At 39.6% G+C, this 13281-nt stretch overlaps 1 protein-coding gene across 2 annotated transcripts in view; it reads right to left on the reverse strand.

Annotated features, from left to right (window-relative positions):
- Positions 1 to 8779: 8779 nt before the first annotated feature.
- ANKRD50 (ankyrin repeat domain containing 50) overlaps positions 8780 to 13281 on the reverse strand; it is a 40863-nt gene continuing 36361 nt past the window's right edge. For both annotated transcript variants that reach the window (XM_071555558.1, XM_071555557.1), the window contains one exon: positions 8780 to 11776. The gene's annotated coding sequence lies outside the window, so the exon portion shown is untranslated. The remainder of the gene's footprint in view (positions 11777 to 13281) is intronic.

Consider the following 13281-nt stretch of genomic DNA (forward strand, 5'->3'; position numbering starts at 1 on the left):
TTGTAAAAGAAAATGCTTCTATGAGTTCAAACTTTGCAGAAAATTAAAATTGGAGTAGTCTCTGCATCTTCTTCCTGCTGAACAATTTAAATTTAGATGAATTGCCACTATTTTCACATATTTATTGTAATATATAACATACGTAGTATATCTCCATATAATTACTACAAAAAAGACCAAGACACTCATCTTTGCTGGTCCCAAATGCCTCATTAGAGCAGTTAGAAAAGAAGCTTTTTCTTGTTTGGAGGTAAAGATAGAGGGAAGAAAACCTCACAGAGCTTTGCCAGTGAGCTTGGTCCTGCATTTGGCAGTCAAGTCTGCGAAAGGGAGGATGGATGTGTCCTGCAGAGTGTGCCAGTGACTGCACTAGATAATCACAGAGCTAATGGGGAACATGTTCAGAAACCAGCTTGCACTACAACAAAGAAATTAATCACAATTTGTTGGCACAAGCCCAGTTTCTCTGGGTCTGTAATGACTGCAGTTATATCAGACTCTCAGACTCATCAGCATCTCTAGTAATCAAAATACTGTACTGGAAGCATAATTTCATGGGGCCAAACTTCCATTAGATGTAAGATCCATGAAAAGAGAGCATATGTGTGTGTGTGTGTATATATATATATATATATACACACACACACACATATATATACATATATATGTATATATACGTATATATACATATATATACACACACACACACACACACACACACACACACACACACGTGTATATATATATGTTAAAAAAAAGCAGCAGCAATTTGCCAGCCATGTCATTAAGGAAGCTGCAAAGCCAAACGAACATAAATACAGGATGGGGAGAAGACTGTTATCATGCCTTGGGATTGGGATACAGCACAAGCTTAGCACTGTGCCACAGCCAGGGACTAGTTCATGATAACAGTCAGAGCATATTTAATCTCTTAAACATAAGCATCTTTTATTCTCCTTAAACCCAGCTTGAGTACTGGATGGGTCCAAGAGCAGGAGAGGATTGTGGCAAGAGACCCTGCAGTCAGTTTTTCATTTGTCCCTTAGGATGAAAGAAGAACATGTGAGTCATTCTCTGGTACAATGGAAAAGTCTGAATCCCCCTGCATCTATTTAATGCCAAGGACTGACCAAAGAGTATTCTATTGTGATTTGTCACAGATAAAATATGATTGTGAAGTATTTTTTCATGGGTTTTGAAGTCAGCAATAAAATACTGCTCTTTCAATGGAATTTCAGTTACAGAACTCCTATATTATTGCCTAGTAATAAAGCAATTCTGTCAATAAGTTATAAATGAATGACATTCTTTCTGTACCTATACAATGAACAATGAAATACTGAAGGACAGTGACAGAGTCATTCTTGTGAGCTTAACTTTATTGTTGTCTGGGTCTTTTCAAACTCACGTTTTGAGTCTTTATATTTCATAAGCTGCTATTGCAGCAATAAAAACAGAGATAGGGAAAACATTTGGGAGTTATGACTGCATTTTTACACATGATACTGCATTATTCTTTCCAAGCTGCTGCAGTCTAGTGGGAGGAAAGGGGCTCATGGTTTTGCTCCTCTTATTTTATTAAATTTTTTTAAGCAATATGGAGATTCTTGCTGTGTGAAGTAGTTTTCCTTTTTAGTCAGCCTGTTCCACGTTCATAAAGATCCTTCACCCACTGCCAGCCAATGCAGTAACAGTTTGTGATGCAGTATTCCATCATGCTCCATTTGGATTACCCCAAAGTAAACTAATTCTCACTTTGCAGTAAACTTCAGTCCGAACAGGTATTTGGGGATTAAAGTGGTTGTGGAAAATGAGCAGATATGTTGTTCTGAAATCTCCTAAACAATCTAGTGCTAGAGGGGAAGTTCTGCCAAGAAGCTGGTAACTACCTATCTCAGAAAGAAAGTGGAGACAGGCACTGTGATAATCATAGCACACACCTCCTGCTGGAAACTCATTTTGCTTGTGAGGCACTAAAACATGGATGAAACTGAGAAAAAAAAAGACACACTGCAAAGCCTACAGAAGATGGAGGCAGCAGCTCTTCACATCAGGCCACCAGGGTCTGAGAGGGGCTCACCACTGCAGGCACCTGGTGCTGCTCCATTACCCCGAGATCAACACAGCAAGGACTGATGGCTTCCACTTGGTCACATAAACCGAATTGGAAGGCACAGAGTTGGTGCAGATAGGAAGGGCATATTGGCTCAGGCACAGAGCTGAACCAACAGGTCTCCTCTGCTTCAAAGGACAGCTTGGGATCATTGCCTGGAGGCAGCTCCATCCAACAATGGGCAGGAGACAGAGTGCAAGACAGTGGAATATAAACACTGTTCGCTTGTCCTGGCCCATCTTGCTGCTGCTTTCCTACCTGCCCCACAGCACTTGTGAGTGTTTCTCTGATGTGGCACAGAGACCTGCAAAACGCAGCACAGAGGCAGTCAAACATCTTTGCACAGCAGCAATGCTACAGCTAGAAGGGCCCTGGCGATGGGCTGAGATGCGTGGAGTCTTTCCACTTGGTCCTGTCTCTGAGGTTGCTGTGAGAGCTCATGAGCAGCCCTGGCCTCAGCTGTCTCCTCCTGCCTGCTCAGTGCCTGTATTAATTCACCCTGTAGGAGCCAGAACAGGTCAGGAAAAGCCAGTGTTGCCCTGGGGCTAATAAACTTGCTGGCCTGTGTGTGGATGTTTGCACATGGCATTCCCACACAGATCCTGAAGTACTAACGTTTGAGGGAGTGTACTTGGAGACTCCCTTATTAATCTTGACTAACAGAGAACGAACTGTGTCATAAGCTGACTGCATTTCATATTTAGAAAGAGATTCAAGGCCTTTGAATAGCCCTGAACATATTCCCAGGGAGCCAACCCTGTCTGCAGTGATCAGTCAGGGAGGTGAGTTGGGAGTTATCCCTGGGAAGGCTGCTCTGCTCCAGCGCTGGATGCAGTGACCACACTGCAGTCCCAGCAGCGCTGCACACAACCTATTGCTGGTCTTAATTGCACAACAGACTTAGGCAAACCATCTCCAAAACAGAAGAAATACACTTAAATAGCCTTATGTAATTTCAAACTAATGAATGCATGGATTAAAGTCCTCCTCTGAGGGGAGTGGTCACACTGTGCTAGCCTGTTTTCTACCTTAGGGCTATGGCAGCACCCTGATATCCAAACAATGTCCTCAGATCAGCCGCTCCCACGCAGGGGATAGTCCAGACTGCATTAGAAGGAAGATGAACACATTCCATCACTAACTTGATCTTCAACTCAGATCTTCCTCTTCAGGACCTCTTCTGTCAGTCTCAGCAATGTCTTGGATTATCTTCTCTCACAAGGTAAAACTCCCATACCTTACATTCTGGGCTAAATCCATCCAAAGTCAAGGTTCAACAATTCTTCTAGGATGGTTTCTTGCTATGCCACCTTGCTCTGAAGTGGTAGCCCTTCCTCTGACATATTAAAAATGAGCCACTTGTGTGCTTCTTAAGGCTTTGATTCCCACTTTCATTTGTCAAGAAAGGGCAGTTCACAATGGAACTGGGTGTTCAAACAAGGTATTCCGTGCTGTCCCTTGGGCAGTAACAAACATCCATGTAAAGATCAAGCCTCTCTCTTCCACATCCATCCTCTGTCCATCTCCACAATCTGCACCACCTCACCCCCTAATTAGGATATCTAAATGAGAACAGAGCAGATTTAATTGAGACTGGTTTTGCCATGTGAGGCACAGCACCCACAGCCTAGCAGTCCTGCCAGAGTGGGAATGCTGAAGGAGCCAAGGAATACTTTGACCATGGTGTTATCTAAGTGTGGAAACCTGTTCCATTTCTCAAGCAGTAGATTAGGAGTATGGGGAATATCACGTTTAAAGCAGTCTGACACTACTTGGCAACTTCTAGTCACTGTCTATGTGATCTGTGAAAATCACAGAGTTAAATGAAAACAGATTGAAAAGACAAACACAGTCATTACTTCTGCAGGGTAAATGCTTGATCCTGGGAATACAGTTTGGCAAACAGAACTTAGGAAATGCAAGAGGGAATACATCTGCTAGATTAATTTTCCCTTTTCACCCAGTTCTGGCTGTGCTGAACGGTGGCAGTGCTGGGAAGCATGATGGAAATACGCTCTTGCACCTGTGCTCCCCTTTATACCCACTTTTAATTTGGAAAACACTAATTGTTGAGAGTATGCATTCCTTATTACCAGCATCTGATGGCTTTGACTAACAGCTGGAGAGACGATGAATCAATATTCAAGTTTGTTCATGTTGCTAATAAGGAAAGAATAACTCTGATGTTCTTGGGACTGTCTTGTCTCTATGCAAAAAGACCTGTCAAGTCTTTTGCGTGGATCTGGGGCAGAGCAATGTTTTTTCTTGTTTGTTGCAAAACAGGTTTTCAGCAGATGTAGCAAAGTTCTTTTGCCTCAAATAATATCTTTACTTTCTGCATTGTATAATGCTAATACCAACTGCTCTGCATTTATTCCAGACCAAATTTTGTTTGACATTTAGAGCGCTGGTATAAATCTACTTTGGGCTTAAAAATTTTGTTCAGTAGCTGATTGTCCAGTGATCTTAACCTTCAAGAAAAAATATTAGATACTATGTATAAATGACAGTGTGGTTTTTCCATCTCAGCCACTTGTTCCTGGCCAATTTAGTTAATATTGACAAACACAGAAAATATTAATGATAAAGACACTGTCTCTAGGTTTGGCAAACCCTGAGCCACAAACAGCTGGAATGCATTTAGAAGAAAAATCATTGAAAATTTACCCTGAACAAATAGGATACTTTTCTAGTCACATCTGATATTGGCCGTTGCTAATGATAAGATTGCTGGGCTGGATGAATTTCTGTTGTGTCCTGAAATGGCTGTTCTTAAATCCATCATCCCATCTTGGCAAAGGGGAAAGACTTACCCTTTATAGAAACAGGTTTCATGTAAATGAGCCAGCAGTGTAAGCCAAAAAGCACTTTAATATCAATTTAGGCACAGATTTTGCTACCTTTCCTCAGGTGAAGGCAAGCACACTGTTCAAGTACTGCTATGGAAATTGATGTGACTGCTCAAGGAGGCAGTCTCGACCCCATGTAAATAAGAATGTCCCTGAATATTTCTGTTCACTCATTTCACATGTTACAAAAGTAATTAGCAAGAGCATTTCAAAAACAACTACATCCAGTCCTCTGGTAGGAAATCTCAGCAGAAGACAAGTAGAGTGAATTAACTCTGGTGTTACCAGGGCAAACATTGCAACAGTCAGAGCAAATGTGCTTCAGCTTCATTCCTCGTGTGCAATGAACACCTTCTGAGGACAAATGAGGACTCTTAATTATGCACCTTCTAATCATCTCAAGATTTGTTTCAGCAATAGAAAGTTTTCGGATATGTCAATCAGTGAGTTGCATTTTGAAGACTTCTGGGATGCCATGAACCTTTCCTCGTTTTCTCTCCTGCAACCAGATCTTGTACATCACTGGTTCTGGAGCCTTTTGCTCCTGCCTTCCCAAAAAGTACAGCTGGAAGGATAAACACAGAACTTGGTCCCATCCAGCTTCTGAAAAAAATCTCTGCTTTTAAAATTGTGCCTGTAAAAGGATCTTGTCTCTCTATACCATGAATACCATCAAATGATAGCCTTCAGAAACAGGCATCTCCATTAAGGCACAAGGGAGATATTAAATGTTAGCAGAGACAGAAACATTCATGTTGCTTTATCTTCCATTCAACTCAGAGTATTATATTAGCAGAAAACTGGCACCAGGACATGAGGGATTCATGCTCAGGATTGTTTCTCACGAAGTCCTCACCTGTCAACCAGGCTGCTGGATAAGCCTATTTTTTTTTTCAAGAGGGCTTTTGAAAGCTCTGGTTGCAGCAGCAAAAATGAGCACAACTTACACACAGAGCTTGGCAAGCTGTCCCACGTGCCACGCTGCTCAGCAGAGGCCAGATGCAACGAGGTGATCCTCTGCCCAACCCCACAGGAATCTGCTTGCTGAGGAGCCTCCAAACTGGAGCTGTCTCCTCTCTGCCACAGATCAAACAGCCAGCCAAGAGCTGGAGCTGCAGGCACCCAGCTGCATGCACTGCCTCCAGCGAGTTATCCTGCAAATGCAGAAAAAACAACTAAAAATAAGCAGGAGATGAGTTAATGCCAGGCAACAGGTTATTCAAGGCAGCAGAGTTGCCTAGCACTGGGAGAGACCCAGGGACTTTTTCCTGATGTTGTTTTTAGCCTGTGAAGCGACTGACAGGGCACATGTATCTTTATCTCAATATTCCTCATCTTTTCTGTAAAATGCTCTGGGATTCACTGGCAAAAAGTAACGCCTATGAGAGCAATATGGAAAAACAGCAAGGTAACTATTACATTATTATTAAAGCAGAGTAAGACTGGAATGTTTTGTTCTTGGGGAAAATGCAATGGTAAACTGAATAGCCAGTATAATGGAAGATGACAGAATAAAAAATAATAAAGATCCATTCTGCAATTTATAGATATATCTTTGAATTTTAAACAGTTTTCCTATGAGGTTGCATAACATTCAACAAGACATAACAAGCACACAAAAGCTTTGCTCACAGCCTTAATTCAGACAGGAGAGAATTTTATTAGTTACCTAATTTTTATTTTTTTTCCCCCTAGGAGTATGAGACTGAAAATAAGTTACACCAAAGAAGTTATAGGTGGAAAAAAAACTCCAACCAACCAAACAAACTCAACAAACCAAGCCTCAACAGCTTATTTTTTTTTACTCCCCAAACTCTCCTCTCTGGAATCTTGTTATTTCCAGAGTATCGACTTCATCTAGAAAACTGTAATGTCATTGGGAAACAGGAGGTTCCTTCACTTGGAGAAAGGCACCAAACATCTTGAAAAGGATTCTTTAAAACTTTCCTGCCCTCCCTGGCAGCTCCAAATAAAACACCCAGTGGTGCAGGGTTGCCTGCCCAGAGATCCAATACCCTCCTGCCATCTGGCTGTTCGCAATTCAGACATAAAGCCTGAATTGGGGATTCAGCAGAAAGAAACCCTTAAACCAGAGGTAATTGCTTTAAAACTGATTCGAACAAGTGACAATTCTTTTTCTGATTAGCCCTATCTAGCACAGCTGTTCCCTTCAGCCTCCTCCCCATCTCCTGTTGTTTCAAGCATACATAAGACCAACAGCTGAAAGCTACCATGGCAATGTCAATCCCCCGTACAAACACCAGAGCAAGCTCTAAGAGGCAGATACTGAAGAGACTGGGGAGTCCAAGATGAACTAATGAGCCACAGAGAAAGAGAAGGAAAAAAGGTCCCAAAGCAAATCACTAAATCCTTTACTGTGTTTTTAATCCATCTGAAAAAAATGACTGCACACCACCTACATTCCTGAAGATGCATGATTTTGTTACAGGAGTCCAACAGAAGCTGTTTTTTTCTAGCTTAAACTCTAGCTGTAATTGTACTTTGGTGCTTTCACAGGTCTAATACAAAATTGCAAGAATAGAAGTGAGAACAGCAAGTCTTTCTGGGACACCAGCAAATTAGATTTACTTGTAAAGTTCAATCTGTTTCTATTACCTACATATACACTTGGAGACTTCTTTAACAAAATGATTTGCCAAGTAGATTTATCAGTCCCATATCCTATTTCTGCAACTCTTTGCAGCATAAAGTGATTAAGATTTTGATCAATGCCAAATTGTCATTGCTATCTCTCAATGGGCTGCCAATTGAAAACCTTTAATTCGCTGTGCCAACCAGCCTCAGCTTTCTTTTGGAAAATACATGTAATACACAAGTCAAATTGTTGTAAAGATCTCACAGAAGATGTGAAGTGCTATTCAAAGTGATTGTTTATATTCCATAGAATAAGAGATTTGAAACAGGTGTTGGACGATTTTATTTAAATATTATTACAGTGATTATCTGAAGAAAATGTCTGTCTCTGAAACATAACTTATTCAAAGACTAAACTGGTGAAAATGATTCTTAGCCTCAATGAAAAATAGCCACTGAATTAATGCATCTCATACTTTGCTGTTTTAGACATAGGGAACTTAACAAAAGAGGGTCAATTATTGCTGTGGGAAACAATAGAAATACACAGAAAACAAGTCAACAACTAATGACAATTTTGTCATTCTCCTAATCTTAGAGATCAGTTGACCCATGGCCACCAACCACTGAAATCTGTGTGAATGAAAATACTTGGAGGTAAATCTGAACCATCATTTGCAGAAGGCACAGCCAAACTCGTTCACACTCAACAACACTCTGCAGAGAAATCAAAGTGTCTTTTTAATCTAAAGCAGAAGCGATATAAGATCACAAGGGCAAAGGGGATTATTGCAATGATCAGAAAACTTTTCTCTCCTACCTTTTCCAATAACAAATTCAAGAAAAACAAGTAGACATCATCAGTAGGAGAGCTTTGGCTTAAACTGAAAATACTATAGGGAAACACTGATCAAGGCAATAATTAACAAAATCCATTTGAAGTGATAAAGAACTTATGCCAACTGAAATAGTGAATTTATTGGCCCTCCTGGTCTTTACAGTACATAATGTTCATTTTAAACAGAAGGATACAGCAAATTTTCTCCTGCAAATGCTCAGGGTCAGAGGAATGAATGCTGAGGTCTGAGGTTTGCTAGCCTGGACTGCTTACTGGACACATACATCATGTTTCATTTATTACTATACAAATATTAATCAAGTTTAATAACCTTTTCCTGAAATGTCCCAGGAAATGAGGTAGAAAAATTAAAACAGTTAGATGTCTGCTGAAAAGCAAATATATTTATTATGCACTTTAATATACACAGGGATTTTCGCTTAATATAATACAAGGAATAAAATAAAAATTTTACAATGTGAAATTCATTCAATGTACATTAAAGGCTATTTACAACCCACTCCAAGAAAAAACAGTCTATCTGCAATCCAAGTTAACTGAGGAGTTCAGACAGGGAATATTAAGCATAACAGACATTTGCATAGCAGAGTAACTGAGGAGGGAAAATACCTTTTTAGTTTTAAAGAAATGGTAACGTTTTCAATACTGATCACAGAGAAGACAAAAATGCATCAATTGTGCCTCTGTATCTCTTAATGCATTTCTCTTCTGATGAGTTTTTCCACATGCACACAGTATTGACATCCATGTCCACAAAACAGTCTTTTTCCCTAGCTCTCCCATGAAGAATTTTAGACATCTTGCAGAAATGACCTCGGAGGGACCAGCAAAATGGGATGAAGAAAAAGAGGATTCATGTTTTATTCAGGTTTTTCAGGCTGTGAGAACTGTCACATTGGCAGAGGGAACTGTGCTGAGTCACAGCTCTGCACCTCCACTCACCTCCACTCCATTGTATGGATACAAAAGAGAAGAGCAGAGGGAACAATGTGGGGAACAGCAACTTTGCTTGGCACACAAAACCCTCACACATGGTGGTGCTAAAAATCACACGCAACAGCAACGTGGAATTACACAGACCTTCTGAGAAAGTGGATGATTTAAAGCAATCCATGCTCTGCTCCAAAGTCATATTCAAAGTGTGGAAGAACTGTCATTCTGAAAACATTTTTTGACAGGTTTACTTTCTGCTGATTTGGGATTTCACCAGCAACTCTTTCAAATGTAAATATTATTCACAAAAAACCCACCAGACTATCTATCTATAAGTTGTGGCCCCTTGTGAAACTGGCCATATTTTTATGTCCTCTGTCCACAAGGTGCAATTAATAACAACACAATAAAATTAAATAAATATAATTCCAATGACAGTCAAGGTCAGTAGAAAACTGTTGGCATTCAGGATCCCATTCTACAGAACAAAACATACATATAATTACTAAGAAAAGTTTTTATTCTTGCACAGTATTGCAAATGTACTATACTTGAGGTTCGGAGCAAGTTTACTGAAAACATTTTGGTACTTTCTCTTTACTGAGCCACTACCCTCTTAAGGCCATTCTGCCAGACTCCTGTTATGTTTATTTTATAATTGTCCCACAGGGACAAGAAATTCAATACATGAAACATTCAAAATAATCAATATTGCTGTGTATCAACTTCTAACATCTAATTTTACTATTTGCTGAATGCCTGACTATAAAAGATTCTTTTTACATTTAGTAACAAGCAAATAAGAATGGTGGTGCAAGATTTAAAAAAACCCAAATGTTTTGATGATTGTTGATCATAATAACCAGATATGGAGCCCTTTCATGCCTCAGAACATGCACTACATCTACATCCAGGGGCCACTTTTTGAAGCCTACAGATCTAATTAATCATCTATGAAAAATAACCTTAGCCCTCTATCATCTTATTTCTGGAATGATCAGAATTAGAGTATGAAAAAGATGAAAACTAAGCCTTTAGAAGAAATACTTGCATACAAAAATAGGCTTATTTTCTAAAGAGCAAGGCTGTGTAATGGCGAATAGTAGAATATAGCTTGCATTTGTATGAGAAAATAACCCATTTGTTTCATTTTATCACTTGCAGAACTGTGCAAGTAAGTTGTGCACATTCAAAGGAAAAACTCACATTGTTCACTTTCACAACAATGACCTTGACTTTGCTCTCTTTCATGTAAGTAAAATTCTTTTGCTGTAAGAGCAGGAAATCAGCTTTCCATTATTTGTAGATGGACTATCCAGACTGCTGATTAACCAAGCTCCAGGTACAGAGACACTCACACTGGCTCTACCTAAGCCACCTGAAGCAGCAACCACATTCATACAAGTTTGTGCTTTAAAGAGTTATTGTCTCAGGACAGAGCTAACTCAGTAATCTCTGTACTCCCCAGGCAACACTGTCACTAACCATGTGCTTTTCCACTGTACTCTGTATATTCCCTCAGCCTCATTAGCAAAGTGTCTATGTTTTCCATGGTTTGTATTACTGACATTCTCAATACAGTCCTTGGAGAAAAGAAAGAGCTGTTTCTACCGTATAAAGATATACATGAAAGCAGGATCAGACCTTTAGCACCTCAGACATACCCATATTAGTTACCTCATTACCGTGACAATAACGGAGGCTATTGAAGACCAAGTGTCCAAGGGAAAATTCTCCTATTGCTTTCAGTGGTCCCAGTCTGCCATCCAGATTTGATGCTGTAGTACCAGAGAGTGGATTTTTGCCTCTTAATAATCCCAAAGACACTGCAGATGGTTGCAGTCCCGACTCCTTTGCTACCACTGAAAAACTATTACACAGACAGAACACACAAGTACAGTATTTATAAAATACTGTTACAAGACTTGTAATTCTGGAAAGAACTTTTTGAAGTACACAGGGAACTGACCATACAGGACAACAATGCAAATGTGACAAACTCTTTGCTTATTTTCTTTGCTTATTACAGAAAAATAAATACAAAAAGCACTGCCTCTCCATACACAGTTCACTGTGGCACATGCACCTCTACCAAGCGATCTGGAATAGGAAATCAGAATTCCTGGTTCTTACCATTTTCAGCTGTGGTCAGGGAAATACAGCATATATCTTTCTGCAATTAAAAAAAGTGCTCATTCTGTGTATTAAATACAAAGTACACAAAATAAAATTTCGAAGCACAGAGGGTTATACTGAGAAGGCAGCCTGAAAATGTAGGCACATTACAGTAATTAAGGTAACTGTACTGTATTAATCACATTCTTGAATTTCTAGGTGGACTAAACAAGCATTGTATGCTTTCATCCCATCCAGCTGATAAATCATTCAGAGCAGAAGGGCTTCTGTTCACAGCATCATGGAACTGGCCTGGAAGGACAAAAGAAAAACACTCAGTTTTGAAATAGACCATAATACAAACAGTATTGTCAGAGAGAGAGCTCTATCATCTCTAATTAAAGTTAAAAGCATACAACAACAACCTGATGATGGAAAGCACTTCCTGCCTAACCCAAATCCCATGATTGATTCCCTGTGCTCTCTGCCATCCAAAGCAGCTACAAGGTCCCCACAGCAGGAGAGCTTCCTGAATAGCACTTGGAAGTGGCAGCCAAGGAAGGAAAACCATTCCTCCGGTGCTCCCGTAGAGTATTTCTGATGGGATTCTCCACAGGTGACTAATTTATTCACCGGTCAGGGAAATTACCATTTCTTTGAGACTTGGCAAAAGAGGAGGCAAATTATAGCCTGTGCCAAGCAACTAATAATCCACACAAAATTGTTTTAAACTTCCATCTTTACAACAAAGATATGAAAAATGGTAAAGAGAAAAAGCAAAAGAAGCCATTTGGTTATTCATACTCTTTTGTTTAGCCATTTGCTAAATGCTATTCTTAACCAAGAACTTCACAAAGAAAACCCCTGAACTTTCAATAACGTACCATTTGTTCCAGATAAAGCTGAACCCAATCTTAAAATTTTATGTTGACTGTTCAGGATTTTTTTTTATATGCTTTTTTATATTTTTAAATCAACAAAGATGGAAAAATTCATTAAAACTATCTTTTCATGACAGGTCGGGTAGATCAACACATCCTAGGTCAGAATGAAACAATGGATTTACAATAAAGTGTAACATGAAAGCAAGCAGTGAACATCAGGTGCAGCTACAGAAGAGTTAGGAAATACAATTCCTAATTATGTGCTTTAATGTTTTATGGAGGCAGGAAAAAAATTACAAGCAAATTTAAATCCTGTCTGGGCATGATGTACAACTGTGGGAATCTCAAATCTTTATTAACTTTTTAGGAAGATTTTGGGCCCATTCTCTCTTAGCTGATGATTCCTTTCTATGCCTGTTCCTGCTGTCCTGCCTCATCACTTCTGCCCCACAGCTCATCTGACCCTTTGCTAATATTTGCATTTTACAAACGTGCAGGCTCTAATACATATGTTTTTGAAACACTTTATTGTTTCAACCATTTGAATTTATCAAAAATGCCAACCCAAACTTAGGGTCCTGCACAAGATTCTAACGCTCTGCAATTCACAAGCGCCCTCAGCTATATTTGCAGTTTTTCCATTAAAGTGAAATAATTTTCCAGGAGATTTTGGGAAAACTCCCGTATATGTGTTTTTGACAGATGAAAACCTCCCATTTCTGGATTCTGCACCACTTCCAATTGTCCTAGAAACACGCAGTCGTTGATGACCTGCAGCACAACTTAGCTGGCAAGAACACTCTTGTTCAAAGGAACAGCAGTTTGAGATGTTCAAAATGCTGCATTTACACATGAAAAATGTTTTCAGAAATAAGCGAATAAGCAATAAGAGATGGGAACACATTTCATAAAGATGCTGCTTTCTCTGAAATT

The sequence above is a fragment of the Pithys albifrons genome, chromosome 5 (genome assembly GCF_047495875.1).
Source record: "Pithys albifrons albifrons isolate INPA30051 chromosome 5, PitAlb_v1, whole genome shotgun sequence".
NCBI classification, from domain to species: domain Eukaryota; kingdom Metazoa; phylum Chordata; class Aves; order Passeriformes; family Thamnophilidae; genus Pithys; species Pithys albifrons.